Here is an 18,748-nt window from a genome sequence, read left to right on the forward strand (position 1 = left end):
TTAGTAATGAAACATAAACTAAAGGCTCACATGTCCAAATGTGATTAATGACTTCAATGAGCTATCTGTGTTTAGCAGGAACATTTCTGATACTGAGATAACAAGACAAGAAATGGTTGCAGAACGAATTCATTTCTACAGGGTAATGAAATTATCAAAATTTGAGACGAAAAGGCCAGGGGAAACAAGGCTGCAAATATTGTAGTTAAACAGTTGTTTACCATCAGAGGTGGGAGGGGAAATTGATTATGTGCTACTTTAAAGCCAGAATTGATGGTGTTTGCAAACCAGGTTGTGCATTTGTAACTATTCTTGCTGATACTAAGGGAGACAAATATACATAGCTACAGCAATTTGCATTTAAATTGTACCTTTTATGTGGAAAACCTGCAAAATACTTCAGGGAGGAAAAACAGGCACCATTAAAGATATGGGAAAGATGACCATGGCTGAAAGGTAGGAAGAGATCATAAGAACTAGGAGCAGGAGTAGGCCGTCCGGCCCCTCGAGCCTGCTCCGCCATTCAATAAGATCATGGCTGATCTTTTCGTGGACTCAGATCCACTTACCCGCGCTCCCACAGTATCCCTTAATTCCTTTATTGTTCAAAAACATATCTACCTTAGCTTTAAAGATGTTTACTGAAGAAGTGTCAACTACTTCACTGGGCAAGGAATTCCATAGATTAACAACCCTCTGGGTGAAGAAGTTCCTTCTTAATTCAGTCCTAAATCTGCTCCCTCTAATCTTGAGGCTATGCCCTCTTGTCCTAGCTTCACCTGCCAGTGGAAACATCCTCTCTACTTGTATCTTATCTATTCCCTTCATGATTTTATATGTTTCTATAAGATCCCCCCTCATTCTTCTGAACTCCAATGAATATAATCCCAATCTACTCAGTCTCTCCTCATAAGCCAACCCCCTCAACTCCGGAATCAACCTAGTGAACCTACTCTGCACCCTCTCCAGTGCCAGTATATCCTTTCTCAAGTGAGGAGACCAAAACTGCACACAGTACTCCAGGTGCGGCCTCACCAGTACCTTATACAGCTGCAACATAACCTCTCTGCTTTTAAACTCAATCCCTTTAGCAATGAAGGACAAAATTCCATTTGCCTTCCTAATTACTTGCTGTACCTGCAGACCAACCTTCTGCGATTCATGCACAAGGACACCTAGGTCCCTCTGCATAGCAGCATGCTGCAACTTTTTACCATTCAAGTAATAATCCTTTTTCCTGTTACTCCTACCGAAATGAATGACTTCACATTTACTAACATTGTATTCCATCTGCCAGACCTTTTCCCACTCACTCAGTGTATCTATGTTCCTCTGCAAAGTTTCACAGTCATCTGCACACTTTGCTCTGCCACTCATCTTAGTGTCATCTGCAAACTTTGACACCCTACACGTGGTCCCCAACTCCAAATCATCTATATAAATTGTAAATAATTGCGGTCCCAACACCGATCCCTGAGGCACACCACTAGTGACTGATTGCCAACCAGAATAGCACTCATTTATCCCCACTCTCTGCTTCCTGTTCGTCAACCAATCCTCTATCCATGCTAATACTTTACCCCTGATGCCATGCATCCTTATCTTATGCAGCAGCCTCTTGTGCGGCACCTTGTCGAAGGCCTTTTGGAAATCTAGGTACACCACATCCACTGGGTCCCCATTGTCCACCTTGCTCGTAATGTCATCATAGAATTCCAAAAGATTTGTCAAGCATGACCTGCCCTTCATGAACCCATGCTGCGTCTGCCCAACGGGACTTCAATCAGCATTCAGATGTTGGTAACTGGTGGCTCAGGCCAAAAGCAGAGGAAGGGCCAGTGCAAGGGCCCTCACAGTGATCTGTGCACAGGCCCCATTAATTTAAACACAAGTTTTGAACTTTTAACATTTTCTAAAACCCCAGCAGCTTGCTCGCCATTACTATGTCGGCTCCCAGATAGGGGTAATGCCCTGGGGCAGTTCAAAGAGACTGTTTCCAATAATGCAAATGGCTCTGGGGCCAGACATATAAAGAACAAAGAACAGTACAGCACAGGAACAGGCCATTCGGCCCTCCAAGCCTGCGCCGATCTTGATGCCTGCCTAAACTAAAACCTTCTGCAATTCTGGGGTCCATATCCCTCTATTCCCATCCTATTCATGTATTTGTCAAGATGCCTCTTAAATGTCTCTATGGTACCTGCTTCCACCACCTCCCCTGGCAATAAGTTCCAGGCACTCACCACCCTCTGTGCAAAGAACTTGCTTCGCACATCCCATCTAAACTTTGCCTTTCTCACCTTAAACCTATGTCCCCTAGTAACTGACTCTTCCACCCTGGGAAAAAGCTTCTGACTATCCACTCTGTCCGTGCCGCTTATAACTTTGTAAACCTCTATCATGTCTCCCCTCCACCTCCGTCGTTCCAGTGAAAACAATCCGAGTTTATCCAACCTCTCCTCATAGCTAATGCCCTCCAGACCAGGCAACATCCTGGTAAACCTCTTCTGTACCCTCTCCAAAGCCTCCACGTCCTTCTGGTAGTGTGGCGACCAGAATTGCACACAATATTCTAAGTGTGGCCTAACTAAAGTTCTGTACAGCTGCAGCATGACTTGCCTATTTTTATACTCTATGCCCCGACCGATGAAGGCAAGCATGCCGTATGCCTTCTTGACTACCTTATTCACCTGCGTTGCCACTTTCAGTGACCTGTGGACCTGTACGCCCAGATCTCTCTGCCTGTCAATACTCCTAAGGGTTCTGTCATTTACTGTATACTTCCCACCTGCATTAGACCTTCCAAAATGCATTACCTCACATTTGTCCGGATTAAACTCCATTTCTCCGCCCAAGTCTCCAACCGATCTATATCCTGCTGTATCCTCTGACAATCCTCATCACTGTCCGCAACTCCACCAACCTTTGTGTCGTCCGCAAACTTACTAATCAGACCAGCTACATTTTCCTCCAAATCATTTATATATACTACAAACAGCAAAGGTCCCAGCACTGATCCCTGCAGAACACCACTAGTCACATGCCTTCATTCAGAAAAGCACCCTTCCACTGCTACCCTCTGTCTTCTATGACCGAGCCAGTTCTGTATCCATCTTGCCAGCTCCCCTCTGATCCCATGTGACTTCACCTTTTGTATCAGTCTGCCATGAGGGACCTTGTCAAAGGCTTTACTGAAGTCCATATAGATAACATCCACTGCCCTTCCTTCATCAATCATCTCTGTCACTTCCTCAAAAAACTCAATCAAATTAGTGAGACACGACCTCCCCTTCACAAAACCATGCTGCCTCTCGCTAATAAGTCCATTTGTTTCCAAATGGGAGTAAATCCTGTCCCGAAGAATCCTCTCTCATAATTTCCCTACCACTGACGTAAGGCTCACCGGCCTATAATTTCCTGGATTATCCTTGCTACCCTTCTTAAACAAAGGAACAACATTGGCTATTCTCCAGTCCACTGGGATCTCACCTGTAGCCAATGAGGATGCAAAGATTTCTGTCAAGGCCCCAGCAATTTCTTCCCTTGCCTCCCTCAGTATTCTGGGGTAGATCCCCTCAGGCCTTGGGGACTTATCTACCTTAATGCTTTGCAAGACACCCAACACCTCCTCCTTTTTGATAATGAGATGACTGAGACTATCTACACTCCCTTCCCTATGCTCATCATCCACCAAGTCCTTCTCTTTGGTGAATAGTGATGCAAAGTACTCATTTAGTACCTCGCCCATTTCCTCTGGCTCCACACATAGATTCCCTTCTCTGTCCTTCAGTGGGCCAACCCTTTCCCTGGATACCCTCTTGCTCTTTATATACGTATAAAAAGCCTTGGGATTTTCCTTGACCCTGTTTGCCAATGTCTTCTCATAACCCCTTTTAGACCTCCTGACTCCTTGCTTAAGTTCATTCCTACTGTCTTTATATTGCTCAAGGGATTCGTCTGTTCCTAGCCTTCCAGCCCTTACGAATGCTTCCTTTTTCTTTTTGACGAGGCTCACAATATCCCGCGTTATCCAAGGTTCCCGAAACTTGCCAAACTTATCCTTCTTCCTCACAGGAACCTGCTGGTCCTGGATGCTAATCAACTGACATTTGAAAGACTCCCACATGTCAGATGTTAATTTACCCTCAAACAGCCGTCCCCAATCTAAATTCTTCAGTACCTGCCTAATATTGTTATAATTAGCCTTCCCCCAATTTAGCACCTTCACCCGAGGACTACTTATCCACAAGTACCTTAAAACGTATGGAATTATGGTCACTGTTACCAAAATGCTCCCCCACTGAAACTTCGACCACATGGCCGGGCTCATTCCCCAATACCAGGTCCAATACGGCCCCATCCCTAGTTGGCCTATCTACGTATTGTTTCAAGAAGCCCTCCTGGATGCTCCTTTCAAATTCTGCCCCATCCAAGCCCCTAGCACTAAGTGAGTCCCAGTCAATATAGGGGAAGTTAAAATCACCCACAACAACAACCCTGTTACCTTTACATCTTTCCAAAATCTGTCTACATATCTGCTCCTCTACCTCCCGCTGGCTGTTGGGAGGCCTGTAGTAAACCCCCAACATCGTGATTGCACCCTTCCTATTCCTGAGCTCCACCCATATTGCCTTGCTGCATGACCCCTCCGAGGTGTCCTCCCGCAGTACAGCTGTGATATTCTCCTTAACCAGTAGTGCAACTCCCCCACCCCTTTTACACCCCCCTCTATCCCGCCTGAAGCTTCTAAATCCTGGAACATTTAGCTGCCAATCCTGTCCTTCCCTCAACCAAGTCTCTGTAATAGCAACAACATCATAGTTCCAAGTACTAATCCAAGCTCTAAATTCATCTGCCTGACCTGTTATACTTCTTGCATTGAAACAAATGCATTTCAGACCACCAGTCCCGCTGTTCCCTGCAACATCTCCCTGCCTGCTCTTCCTCTTAGTCATACTGGCCTTTTTTACTAGTTCCCCTTCATTTATTTCACTTGCTGTCCTACTGCTCTGGTTCCCACCCCCCTGCCACACTAGTTTAAACCCTCCCGAGTGACGCTAGCAAACCTCGCAGCCAGAATATTTGTCCCCCTCCAGTTTAGATGCAACCCATCCTTCTTGTACAGGTCCCATCTGTCCCTGAAGAGATCCCAATGGTCCAGATATCTGAAACCCTCCCTTCTACACCAGCTGTTCAGCCACGTGTTTAGCTGCACTATCTTCCTATTTCTAGTCTCACTGGCACGTGGCACAGGGAGTAATCCCGAGATTACAACCCTAGAGGTCCTGTTTTTTAACTTTCTACCTAACTCCCTAAACTCCCCCTACAGGACCTCATCACTCTTCCTGCCTATGTCGTTGGTACCGATGTGTACCACAACCTCTGGTTGTTCACCCTCCCCCTTCAGAATGCCCCCTGTCCGTTCAGAGACATCCTTGACCCTGGCACCAGGGAGGCAACATATCATCCTGGAGTCTCTTTCACGTCCACAGAAGCGCCTATCTGTGCCCCTGACTATAGAGTCCCCTATAACTATTGCTCTTCTGCGCTTTGTCCCTCCCTGCTGAACAACAGTGCCAGCCGTGGTGCCACTGCTCTGGCTGCTGCTGTTTTCCTCTGATAGGCCATCCCCCCCAACAGTATCCAAAACGGTATACTTGTTAGAGAGTGGGATAGCCACAGGGGATTCCTGCACTGACTGCCTGCCCCTTCGAGCGGTCACCCATCTATCTGCCTGCACCTTGGGTGTAACCACGTCTCTAAAACTCCTGTCTATGACACTTTCTGCCACTTGCATGCTCCTAAGTGCATCCAGTTGCCGCTCCAACCGATCTATGCGGTCTGTGAGGAGATGCAACTGGGTACACTTCCTGCAGATGTAGTCACCCGGAACGTTGGAAGCGTCACGGACTTCCCACATCTCACAGGTGAAGCACTTCACCCCTCTAATTGACATTTCTAGCACTAATTAGTTAATTAATATAAAATAAATAAATACTTATTAAATCCTTACTAAATTGTTATAATTAACTATATGGTCCCTAGTGCTAGATTTCTACTATAAATATTAAATGCTAACTAAATACAGTAATCTCCTCCCTCTAGTTTAGTTACTCTACTTATTAATTAGTTAATTAGTGTTTTAATCAATTTTTATCAGTTTTATTTTCAAATTCGGTACAGATTCCCTACCAGCCAATCAGGTAACAGCTTTCCTGTGACGTCACTTTTTCAGTTTTATTTCCCCACCCGAGGTAACTTACCGCTCTGGAACTCCGCCCTCCGAGTGTGCTCCGAGAATTCCCGAGGTAAGTTTTTTATACTTACCAGTCTGGAACTCCGCCCTCCGAGTCTGATCCGAGAATCCCCGAGGTAAGTTTTTTATACTTACCACTCTGGAACTCCGCCCTCCGAGTCTGCTCCGAGAATCCCCGAGGTAAGTTTTTTATACTTACCGCTCTGGAACTCCGCCCTCCGAGTCTGATCCGAGAATCCCCGAGGTAAGTTTTTTATACTTACCGCTCTGGAACTCCGCCCTCCGAGTCTGATCCGAGAATCCCTGAGGTAAGTTTTTTATACTTACCGCTCTGGAACTCCGCCCTCCGAGTCTGGCAGGTTCATCATGTCAGCTATGGAACAGTAAAGTTCTGCAGGGTAGGGGCACAGCGGGAGGAGATTAAAAAAATAAAGACTTTTAAGAAACTGTACCTCTAAGAGATCAGGCCACTGATGTAACTGATGGAGGAGACACCATTTTGAGAGGCTCACTCAGCACATGGCTTTACAGAGAACAGATAAACACCAGCGAGAAAAGACCTGTACCTGAAATCATGCAATGTATATAAGTAAGACAATAAATAGCATTTGTGTTGAATCCGAATATAAAGCCTGTGGCTGTCATTTAAAGAAGACAGAAGAACACAGCACAACACTACAGACTTTATCTAGTACCTTTCACGACCACCGGATGTCTCAAAGTGCTTTACAGCCAATGAAGTACTTTTTGAAGTGTATTCATTGTTGTAATGCAGAAAAAGTGGCAGCCAGTATGCACTCAGCAAACTCCCACAAACAGCAATGTAATAATGACCAGATAATCTGTTTTTGTGACGTTGATTGGGGGATGAACATTATTGGTCAATATCTCATTTTAGAGATCACAGGAAAATTTCACTATACCCCATAAATGTTAACTTCTGCAGAAGAAGACAATAGCCTTGATTTTCCAATTGTCATTATTTTAGATTGGTTACTGATCATGTGAAATAACGCAGAATAGGTGCCAGCTGTGGCTTAGTGGTAGCACTCTCGCCTTTGAGTAAGAAGATAGTTTGTGTTCAAGGCCCACTCTAGGGATTTGAACATATTGTCTAAGCTGGCACTTCAATGCAGTGCTGAAGGAGTGCTGCACTGTTGAAGGTGCTATATTCCGAATGAGATGTTAAACCATATGTCCTCTCAGGTGCATGTAAAAGATTCCATTTCATTATTCAAAGAAGAACGTGGTGTCCTGGCTATTTTATCCCTCAAACAGTACCTAAAAACAGATTATTTGGTCATTTTCACATTGCTATTTGTGGGACCTTACTAAGCAGTAATTGGCTGTTGCATTTCCTGTAATGTAACAGTGACTACCCTTCAAAAGTACTTTTTGGCTGCAAAGCACTTTGGGACATCCTCAGGTCATGAAAGGTGTTATATAAATGCAAGTCTTGCTTTTTATTTTAACATTGATCAGAAATTCTAGGTTACTGCTCAATAAGAATATTTTTGGTAGAATTTGCTAAATGCTAGTTTTGTTACTGATTTCTGGTAATGAATGTGACTGAATATCTGCCCACATATAAAGAATATATTAAGAAACAGCATAATTTACAATCAGTGATCAACAATGTGCATTCCTTTATACAACAGACTGCTTACTATTGCATACTTGTGCCTTAAATAGTTGGAGTAGAACCAAAGATGAATCTGCAACATCTTGTGTCATTCACTAGCACTATCTGAAATTAAATTCTCCGCAGGGTGCAATAAGAACTGGATTCTAATTGACAATGCTTTTAACTACTGTACTAAATTACTTACATCCTGTAATACCAATATCTGTATTCCATGATGGATTGGTCTAAGTTGAAGTCCCACAAATCAAATAAATGTAAATGTTCAGGAATCTCTTAGAAGATTGTATATTCCTATCCATTTTATATGAAAGGTTTGAAAGTAATTGTTACACTACAAACTTTGTATAAACACTAAAAACGTCACAACACAAATCATTTCTTGTTTGAGAATTGACCTTGAGGAAGTCTGGCTACTTCCCAAGGAGAAGAGTCCAGCAGGTGCAATCAAGTCAAGTTGCCAATGAAAACAATAATTAGCTTCAGGAACTATTTATATGACTTTGCTCACAGACAGTGCCTGAATGTACTATCACATTTGAACAACAGGTCAGGTCACATCCAGACCATAGATTACCCATGACCAATGCCACGGCAGCTCAGTTAATATGTGTCACACTTTTTCAGCTGTTATGCTAGAGATTTCTCAAGTTCTGATCACTGCTCACTCTGTATGCAGATTTTGCATTTCCTATGATCTGTAGTGCACCTTTTCTGTCCAATGTTTTAATAAATGTTAGTATGACCCAGGGATAATAACAGAGAACCCTTACTCAGGTATTCTAGCTGTTGAACTATATCACATGACACCATATGATTTCCCCTCTCTCGTCACAGAAGGCAAATTGAATAAGCAGTCTACTGAGCTGAGTCACACAGGCTTCAAACCAATAGCTTGTTTATTGCAGAAAACCTATGAATGAATAGTACAGAGTGTAACAGAATGTATTTTTCCCAATACTCCTTGATATCGGAAAACAATAAAGATATGACTTTCTTTCTAAACATGGGTCAAAGGACCACTTACACTAGTTTAATTCTTCCAAGCTAAGTTGGTTCAGAGTATGAAGTATCTGCTGTGAAATTCACAGTGACTCTCTCAGGCCAAGACTGTTTCATTGTTCATTGCTCCCTTAAATCTGTGAAATGAAGTCTTGGCCCACTGGACTATCAGTCATAGAGGACAAGCCATTAAGGGCTTTCCCCTTTCTTCAAGCAGATCAAGAAGAGTTGTCAATCAAAGTCATTATTGTGGGATGAGGGCCTATCCTTTGATGTGGCCGGGAAGCTCCCTAAGGTCTGTATATGAATGGCATACAATAACTGGATATAGACGATCATGTGCTGCAAGAAGCCATCTTTCACAATGCAACTAGATGTTTGGGATTGTAACTAATGAGCCCTTGCTGGATGATTAATCAATTAACACCTCAAATCACTTTTGCTTGAGCTTAAGTAAACTTTCATTTTGAGGAAAATCAAATAGGCAAACAGACTAGTTTTAAAGTGATGGCTGACCGCTTATAAAGGATAGGTCATCGACCTGAAACATTAACTCTATTCCTCTCCCTGACCTGCTAAGACTTTCCAGGATTTTCTCTTTTTATGCAAAAAAAATGTTAAGTGCAGCATTGTGAGTGAACCACTTACACACTGAATCCAAAATTACAGAAACATTGGGCTGGATTTTGTTGCACTGGCGGATCTCCTGGCACCGGGCCGAAAAGGTGGGGGGAATCATGCCTCGGCCTTTCGGAGCACCTTGGGCATGATTTAACGTGCTCAGGCCTGTAGCAAGAAAGAAAGAAAGCTGATAGACTAGTCAGGTGAGATATTAATCTATTTTGATAGTTTTGGATTCTTCTTTGGGTTTTCTTCAACATATATTTCAGACTTGACTGAAGAGCAAACTTGAACAAAAGGATATTGACATGAATTTATTGGCAAATATGTGGTGGCCATCAGCTCCACATGAAGAAGTGAACACACTTTGGCAACATAGGCAATACAATGCACAATTATAGAGGAAATATGTAGAATGGTATTGCTATTGATAAATTTAACATTTAACATTGAATTCAGATAATATTGGAAGAAAACATTTTTGGAAATTAAAATCTTGTCTCTTTTAAACAGTCTACAATGTGAAACTATTCTCTGTATATCTTAAAACAAAATAGCTATAGCAGGTGAATCTTAAATTCCTGTAAATCTCAAATGATGATGAAGGTAAACTAATTATTTTAAAGTCCTATTTGTGACTCTACAGATTGAATTTATGAGCCCTCGCCCCCACACTGTTCGGCATCATCTTCTCCATGCTCTTGACCTTCATCTTCCCTGCAGATATGGAAGGAGTCTACTTGCACACTAGGTCAGACGGCAAGCTCTACAATCTATCAAGGCTGAAAGAGAAGACACAAACACATCATATGCTGATCAGAGAACTCCTCTACGCTGATGATGCTGTGCTAGTTGCTCTCATGGAAACTCAACTACAAAGATTCATGGATTGTCTCTCCTATGCCTGTAATTTGTTCTCCTTGACTATAAGCATTAAGAAAACTGTGGTCATGGGACAAGGTTTTGCATCTCCACCCCGATCACACTAAATAATACCCCATTGGAAGTGGTTTGCAAAGTCTGGTCCATGGTGACAGACAATCTGTCCCTTGATGCAGAGCTCAATACTTGCATAGGGAAAGCAGCTACTACCTTTGGCCGACTCACAAAATGCACATGGGATAACACCAAGCTGACCCTTAGGACCAAGCTGATGGTTTATAAAGCTTGTGTTCTCAGCATCTTGCTGTATAGCTGTGAAACATGGACAACTTACTTATACCAGGAAAAGAAGCTCAATAATTTTCCATCTTTGCTGTCAGCGGCACATCATGGGTATATCCTGGCAATTCAAAATCACAAATGTGGCAGTTCTGGCAAAGGCAGAGCTCCCAAGTGTGTTGGCACTAATCAAACAAAGGTGGCTTTGGTGGATTGGACATGTCTGCAGGATGGAAGATGGTGACATGCCCAAGGCCCTTTTGTATGGTGAGGTAGCCGGGGCCAGACGGCCAGCGGGGCACCCAAAGCTCCACTTCAAGGATGCTTGCAAACGTGCCGTGAAGGCGCTAAATGTCATTTATCGCACCTGGGAGTCACTAGCTGGCGCAAGAGGGAAATGGCAACACATCCTGTGGACTGGCATGTACTACCACAATTACCAATGGCTACAGCAAATTGGCAACAGGCGCCAAGGCCGAAAACAACAACTCACAATGTCACTCGGCATTTTCACGTGCAGCACTTGTGGCAGAACCTGCCTTTCAAGGATTGGCCTTCACAGCCATCAGCAAAGGTGCATTCCATTTAAATGGATTGTTTGCTGCGTGTCCATCATCTTTCATAGATGGAAGGATGCCAACCCAACCCATTTGCTTTAACCCATTCAGTACTGAGTTCCACCATAACTTTCAAAGTATTCGTTATTACTCAACTTTCAACAATGCTCCCCTGTAAATTCCTAATGTTGAGCAGAATTAGAGGATGGTACAAAACCATTTAATAGTTATGCTATTTCTTACTGTATTAATGCTCTGTAATCCTCAAAGGTTAATTGTTGAATGTTAAATGCTACATTGTCACAGGATAAAGAGCCAGAATGAGCAGCCTTACTTTGTTGAATGGAGATCTTAGCTGCCCAGGGTTTAGGGACTTGGTTGTTCTGCTTAATTTTGGTGTCCTAATAATTATACATCTTTAGCCATTTAAATTCATCTGCCAGGATTTAATCTCACCTTTTTGTTACAAGTGAATATAGCACGACTTTCACCCTTTTGAGCACTGGAAACTCCTTCACATCTATTTTATTTACACATCTTTGTTTCACTGAGTCAAGCAATCCTGAAATGTATCTGTGTCCCGAACAGAGCCTCCTCCACTCAAATCTGATGTCAGTGACTGGACATTGATATCTAAAGAAGACCTTACTGACCAACCAGCTGCAGACAAGAGCAGTGTGAGATCTTGAATATATTATCTAGTACTGCAAGGGAAACTGTTTTTAGTATTAATGGAGACAACAACTCTATCCTTTCTTCATCATATACCTTTTATACCCAACATACCAAGTGCAATTTTACCAGAGCTCCCTGTTTTGATAGAAACGATTGTCTTCAGGTCTGACTGAAGTAATCAGCTCCATTGATTCTGTAATAAGCTTTTAACCAGCCCAATCCTTCAACTGGATTTAACTAAAATCCTTACTGTACGGCACTAATGCTTAGGTCAGACCTGACAAATTTATGCATGTGTGTGTAAGATGATACAGTTCACTATACATTCATGCCCCTTTCTAGAAAATAAGTCTGACTTAGAGGTTATCATAGGCAATTTTAAAAATTTGAGATGTGGAAACTCTGCAGCGTCAAGTTAAGGACAACTCTGAGGCCATTAATAGTTTTAACAGTTTTAAAGATGTAATTGAGATTGATGGAAAATAGTCCTTGAAACAATTGAACAAGAGTTAGGATGCACGCCCTCAGATTTTTGAGGGCACCAAGTTTTTTGAACCTTTCTTCAATCATCTGATACGAGGAATTAATTTTTTAAAAATTCTTTCATGGGATGTGGGCGTCACTAGCAAGACCAGCATTTGTTGCTCATCAAGGTTGTGGTGAGCTGCCTTCTTGAACCACTGCAGTCCATATAGTGTGGGTAGACCCATAGTACGGCGAGGGAAGGAAGTCCAGGATTTTGATCCAGCGACAGTGAAGGAACAGCGATATAGTTCCAAGTTAGGATGGTGTGTGACCTGGAGGGGAACTTGTAGATTGTCTTGTTCCCATGTGTCTGCTGTTCTTGTTCTTCTAGGTGGAAGCGGTCACGGGTTTAGAAGGTGCTGTGGTGAGTTGCTGCAGTGCATCTTGTAGATGGTACGCAGTGCTGCCACTGTGCATCAGTGGTAGAGGGAGTGAGTGTTTAAGGTGGTGGATGGGGTGCCTGTCAAGTGAGCTGCTTTGTCCTGGATGGTGTAAAGATTCCTGATTGTTGTTGGAACTGTACTCATCCAGACAACTGGAAAGTATTCCATTACACTCTGGACTTGTGCCTTGTAGATGGGGACAGGTTTGGAAAGTCAGGAGGTGGGTTACTCACTGGATAATTCCCAGCCTCTGACCTACTCTTGCAACCACAGTATTTGTGGAGGCTCCAGTTCAGTTTCTGGTGAATGGTACCTCCAAGGATGTTGAGAGTGGGGGATTAAGTGATAGGTAATGCCATTGAAAGTCAAGGGGAGATGGTTAGATTCTCTCTTATTGGAGAGTGTCATTACCAAGCACTTGTGTGGTGTGAATGTTACTAGCCACTTATTAGCCTGAGCCTGAATGTTGTCCAGGTCTTGCTGCATATGGACATGGACTGCTTCAGTATCTGAGGAGTTGTGAATAGTATTGTACAATCATCAGCAAACATTCCCATTTCTGACTTCATGATGGAGGGAAGGTCATTTATGAAGTAGCTGAACATGGTTGGGCCTAGGACACTACCCTGAGGAACTCCTGCAGCAATGTCGTGGGGCTGAGATGATTGGCCCGCCAACAACCACAACCATCTTCCTTTGTGCTAGGTATGACTCCTACCAGTGGAGACTTTTCCCCTTGATTCCCACTGACTTCAGTTTGGCTAGGGATCCTTGATGCCATACTCAGTCAAATGTTGCCTTGATGTCAAGGGCAGTCACTCTTACCTCACCTGTTGAGTTCATGTTTGAACCAAGGCTGTAATGAGTCATAGAGAGATACAGCACTGAAACAGGCCCTTCGGGCCACCGAGTCTGTGCCAACCATCAACCACCCAATTATACTAATCCTACATTAATCCCATATTTCCTACCACATCCCCCCAATTCTCCTACCACCTTCCTCCACTAGGGGCAATTTTACAATGGCCAATTTACCTATCAACCTGCAAGTCTTTGGCTGTGGGAAGAAACTGGAGTACCCGGCGGAAACCCACGCAGTCACAGGGAGAACTTGCAAACTCCGCACAGGCAGTACCCAGAACCGAACCCGGGTCGCTGGAGTTGTGAGGCTGCGGTACTAACCACTGTGCCACTGTGCTGCCCTCAGGAGCTGAGGTCAGGAGCTGAGTGGCCCTGGCAGAACCCAAACTGAGTGTCACTGAGCAGGTTATTGTTGAGCAAGTGCTGCTTGATAGGACTGTTGATGACCCCTTCCATCACTTTGCCGATGATTGAGTGTAGATTGATAGTGCGGTAATTGGCTGGGTTGGATTTGTCCTGCTTTTTGTGCACAGGACATACCAGGACGATGTTCCACTAAACTGGGTAGATGCCAGTGTTGTAGCTGTGCTGGAACAGCTTGGCCAGGGGCGTGGATAGTTTCGGAGCACAAGTCTTCAGTACTATTGCTGGAATGTTGTCAGGGCCCATAACCTTTGCAGTATCTTGTGCCCTCAGCGTTACTTGCGATCATGTGGAGTGAATTGGATTAGCTGAAGGCTCCTTCTGTGATGCTGGGGATCTCAGGAGGAGGCCGAGATGGATCATCCACTCGGTATTTCGGGCTGAAGATGGTTAGTTGTTTAACTGTCCACCACCATTCACTGAATGTGGCAAGACTGCAGAGCTTAGATCTGATCAGTTGGTTGTGGGATTGCTTAGCTCTGTCTATTGAATGCTGCTTCCGCTGTTTGGCATGCAAGTAGTCCTGTGTTGTAGCTTCACCAGGTTGCCACCTCATTTTTAGGTATGCCTGGTGCTGCTCCTGGCATGCTCTCCTACACTCCTCATTGAACCTTCATTGCACTAGTTCCAGGGATTGTATGTTTTTCTTGTCCTTGCTATTATCTGGCATGTACAGTTCTATGCTCATTTATATTCAGTTGAAATTTCTTGACTACTACTGCTTGGTCAAATTGTTTAATGTTTTCCCTCATTGTCTTGAGATTGATCCTTTTAAACTTGTGTATCTCAGTATTGCTTTGTGCTATGAGTTTATCCTACTTCATATTATGATACAATGGAATGTGTCATGCTTCTATTTGAAGTATCCCCTCTAAGTAATTTGTCATTACCAGATTAAGATGATATGAGATAAATGACCAAATCCTTTGTCTTTGGAATGTTGTTTGAGGGATAATTACACCAGGAAAACTTTTCTGCTTGTTTGAATAGCATCAAATGGATGTTTTACATCCACTTGAGAGCACATGATTGTAAATATGCCAAGGCCATTATGAATGCTGCTGAATAATTTTGGACTTTTCATTTGGGATTTTTGATACTTGTGTTAAAGAAAACTAAAGTACTGTGCTTGAAACCCTCAATATCTTGCTAAAAGAACACAGAACTCCCAGTTTGACCAAAATAAGGATGCATGATGGTCTTTGCTTATTGTCCAGGATATTTGGAATTTTTTATGTCAGCAAGACTGAATGGAGCCTCTGTTAGCTATAAAACCTGAATAATAGAGAGGAAGAACAATGGTGGTTGCATAGATAAGGAAGCAAGGCCTGCAAACTGATTAGATTCTTTAGTGTTCAAATCGACCAATAAACGATGATCAGGTTTTGAGGAGAAGCATATGCAGCGTTTGGAGAAGATAGCATATGAGGTGAACCACTTTCTTCTCCCAAGACAAAGAACTTCATCAATTCTTTGTCCTGAGTTGTACTTGCTCGAAAAAGGTTGAAAGAAAAGTCATTACTTTCTTTCTGATAAAAGCTGCTGTGTTGACTGTCAAATTAAATTCTTCAAAGTTAGAAAAAGAGTAGTGGTTAATGGAGGTTTTTTTGGGCTGGAAGAAGGTTTGTAATGGTGTTCCCCAGGGGTCAGTGTTAGGACACTTACTTTTCCTGATATATATTAATGACCTAGACCTTGGTGCATAGGGCACAATTTCAAAGTTTGCAGAAGTTACATAAGAACATATGATCATAAGAAATAGGAGCAGGAGTAGGCTATTTGGCCCCTCAAGCCTGCCCCGCCATTCAATAAGATCATGGCTGATCTGCCCCAGACCTCAACTCCTCTTTCATGCCAGCTCCTCATAGCCCTGAACTCCACAATACGAAACTTGGCAGCATTATGAACTGTGAGGAGGATAGTGTAGAACTCCAAAAGGACATAGACAAGTTGGTGGAATGGGCAGAGAGGTGGCAGATTAAGTTCAATGCAGAGAAATATGAAGTGATTCATTTTGGAAAGAAGAACGTGGAGAGGCAATATAAAATAATGGGTACAATTCTAAAGGGGGGTGCAGGAGCAGAGGGACCTAGGTGTATATATACCTAAGTCATTGAAGGTGGCAGGACAGGTTGAGAGAGCGGTTAATAAAGCATACAGCTTTATTATTAGGGGCATAGAGTACAAGAGCAAGGAAGTTATGTTGAACTTGTTTAAGACACTAGTTCAGCCTCAGCTGGAGTATTGAGTCCAGTTCTGGGTGCCGCACTTTAGGAAAGACGGGAAGGCATTGGAGAGAGTACAAAAAAGATTCATGAGAATAGTTCCAGGGATGAGGAACTTCAGTTATGAAGATAGATTGGAGAAGTTAGGACTGTTTTCCTCAGAGAAGAGAAGGCTGAGAGGTGATTTGATAGATGTATTCAAAATCACGAGGGGTCTGGACAGAGTAGATAGAGAGAAACTTCCCACTTGTGAAAGGATCGAGAACAAGAGGGCATAGATTTAAGGTATTTGGTAAGAGAAGCAAAAGTGACATGAGGAAAAACCTTTTCACGGAGATGGTGGTTAAGGTGTGGAATGCACTGCCTGACAGTGTGGTGGAGGTAGGTTCAATTGAAGCATTCAAAAGGGAATTAGACTGTTATATGAAAAGGAAGAACATGCAGGGTTACGGGGAGAATGCGGGGGAATGCAACTGAGTGAATTGTTCTTTCGGAGAGCCGGTGCAGGCACAATGGGCTGAATGGCCATTCTGTGATTCTAGAAACTAACTACTGCATCTTACTTGATCCTTGACCTTGAACAAGAGGGAAGAGAAAACCTACATTACCAACTATTATATTTACATGACATTAACTACAATCATTCAATTTGTTTCTAATAATTTTGTTGTGACTTTGCCCCTTTATTCATTGTGGCCATGTAAATACTCCACACATCCTAAATATAGATCTGTAGCAACTCATTTTAAACTGGGCTGTGAAGCCAAACAGTTACAACTGAACTGATCCACTTACCGCATGGTAAAATGGATTGACAAATCTTCATGTTAGATACTATTATGGCAGAGATAATTTTGGATCAGATTAAACTTTGCAGTACAATTTTGCAGGTGTTAAAGATAGTATTTTAAAACTTAATCTTCAGGATAATTTAATTATTCATTGCAATCGTGATAGCCAGAAAGTTGTGAAATTGCAGCTTGCATATAAATAAATGCACCCCAGTTTCCAACAGAATAATTTAGTTCACAGCAGCGGAATGTGAATCCACTGTCTTCTTCCATACTGGTCATGTGAAGGCTATATTTGAAAGTGAAATTGTATGGAAACAGCTGGCTGGATGAGATTTACGCTACAGTAGTTGAGAGCCCTTCCTTTGGGGATACATATTCACTACTGATGCAATGCAGCCAAAAGTCGATGAAAAATCTGTGATGGATATCCTTTCAACAAATTTGCTTCCATGCTACTTCTAAAAGCATTTAATCTCAAATGTATAAACATTCATCTGATGAAAAAAGCTTTTTACTAAATTAAGTCTGATTTTCTGTTTTCTGTTGATGTTCATCTGTGTAAGATTGCATGTTCTGGTCATTGAAGATAATTTGGCCCTTTTGTCATTCTTTTTGCAGGACAGAGTTTGGTTACAAGTGGTACAGCCCCAAACCTGAGATCTCAAATTCCCTATGAAGAGAAAGCATATGACCTCAAAGTTGAATCACATTCAAAGAATGACAAATTCTGTAAGATACATTTTTGATTCACTGTTTTATTTTCAAGTGGTATGGTACAATGAGATTGTAGACAAGCAGGGTGCCATCTAATACTAAATTTGGTATGGAAGAATTGACTAAATTAAACACATTGGGACAATTTTCAACTGTTGGATGCCTACTGCTTGCCTGAAAAATGGGAATTAAAAATCGGGAGGCACCTCAGCTGCCCCAATGGCACGCAAGGTCCAGCTGATGTAATTTTCAGGTGGCCCTGCAAATGAATGAGAAACACACCCAACTGTTTCTTGCAGGAGGCTGCTTAAGTATAAAAATCAGGGTTTTATGCCGGTTGTAAGGCTCCATTTACAATTTTCATGTATAAGTGGGTGGAGCATGTATACACCCATTCTGTTCATTTGTACCAGGTGTTGACCTCTGCAGCCAGCAGTTCTTAAAGGGATTAATGGTGGCAGTTCAGGAAACAGCCAAAAAATTTACATTTGGGGAATTTATGGGGGGCCAGGAGCAGCAGGAATATTCCTATACTCCTCCACTGCTGAACTGTGCTTGACTCTCTTAGCTCCCAGCAACACTCCCACCACCCCCTTCTCCCCACAACCCCCAGGTGGTATACGAATGTGGTCTGAACCTGAAAATATGTTTCAGGCAGAAGTAAATTCTCCCTAAGCACTCCAAGGTGCATTGATCCATCATTCCCTTAACACTGATATATTTTAATGACCTCAACTTGGGTGTACAGGGCACAATTTCAAAATTTGCAAATGACAGAAAACTTGGAATTATTCTGAACTGTGAGGAGGATAGTAATAGACATCAAGGGGACATAGACAGGTTGATGGAATGGGTGGACAAGTGGCAGATGAAATTTTTAATGCAGAAAAGTGTGATGTGATTCATTTT

This window comes from Heterodontus francisci, chromosome 12, assembly GCF_036365525.1.
Source record: "Heterodontus francisci isolate sHetFra1 chromosome 12, sHetFra1.hap1, whole genome shotgun sequence".
Taxonomy (NCBI): domain Eukaryota; kingdom Metazoa; phylum Chordata; class Chondrichthyes; order Heterodontiformes; family Heterodontidae; genus Heterodontus; species Heterodontus francisci.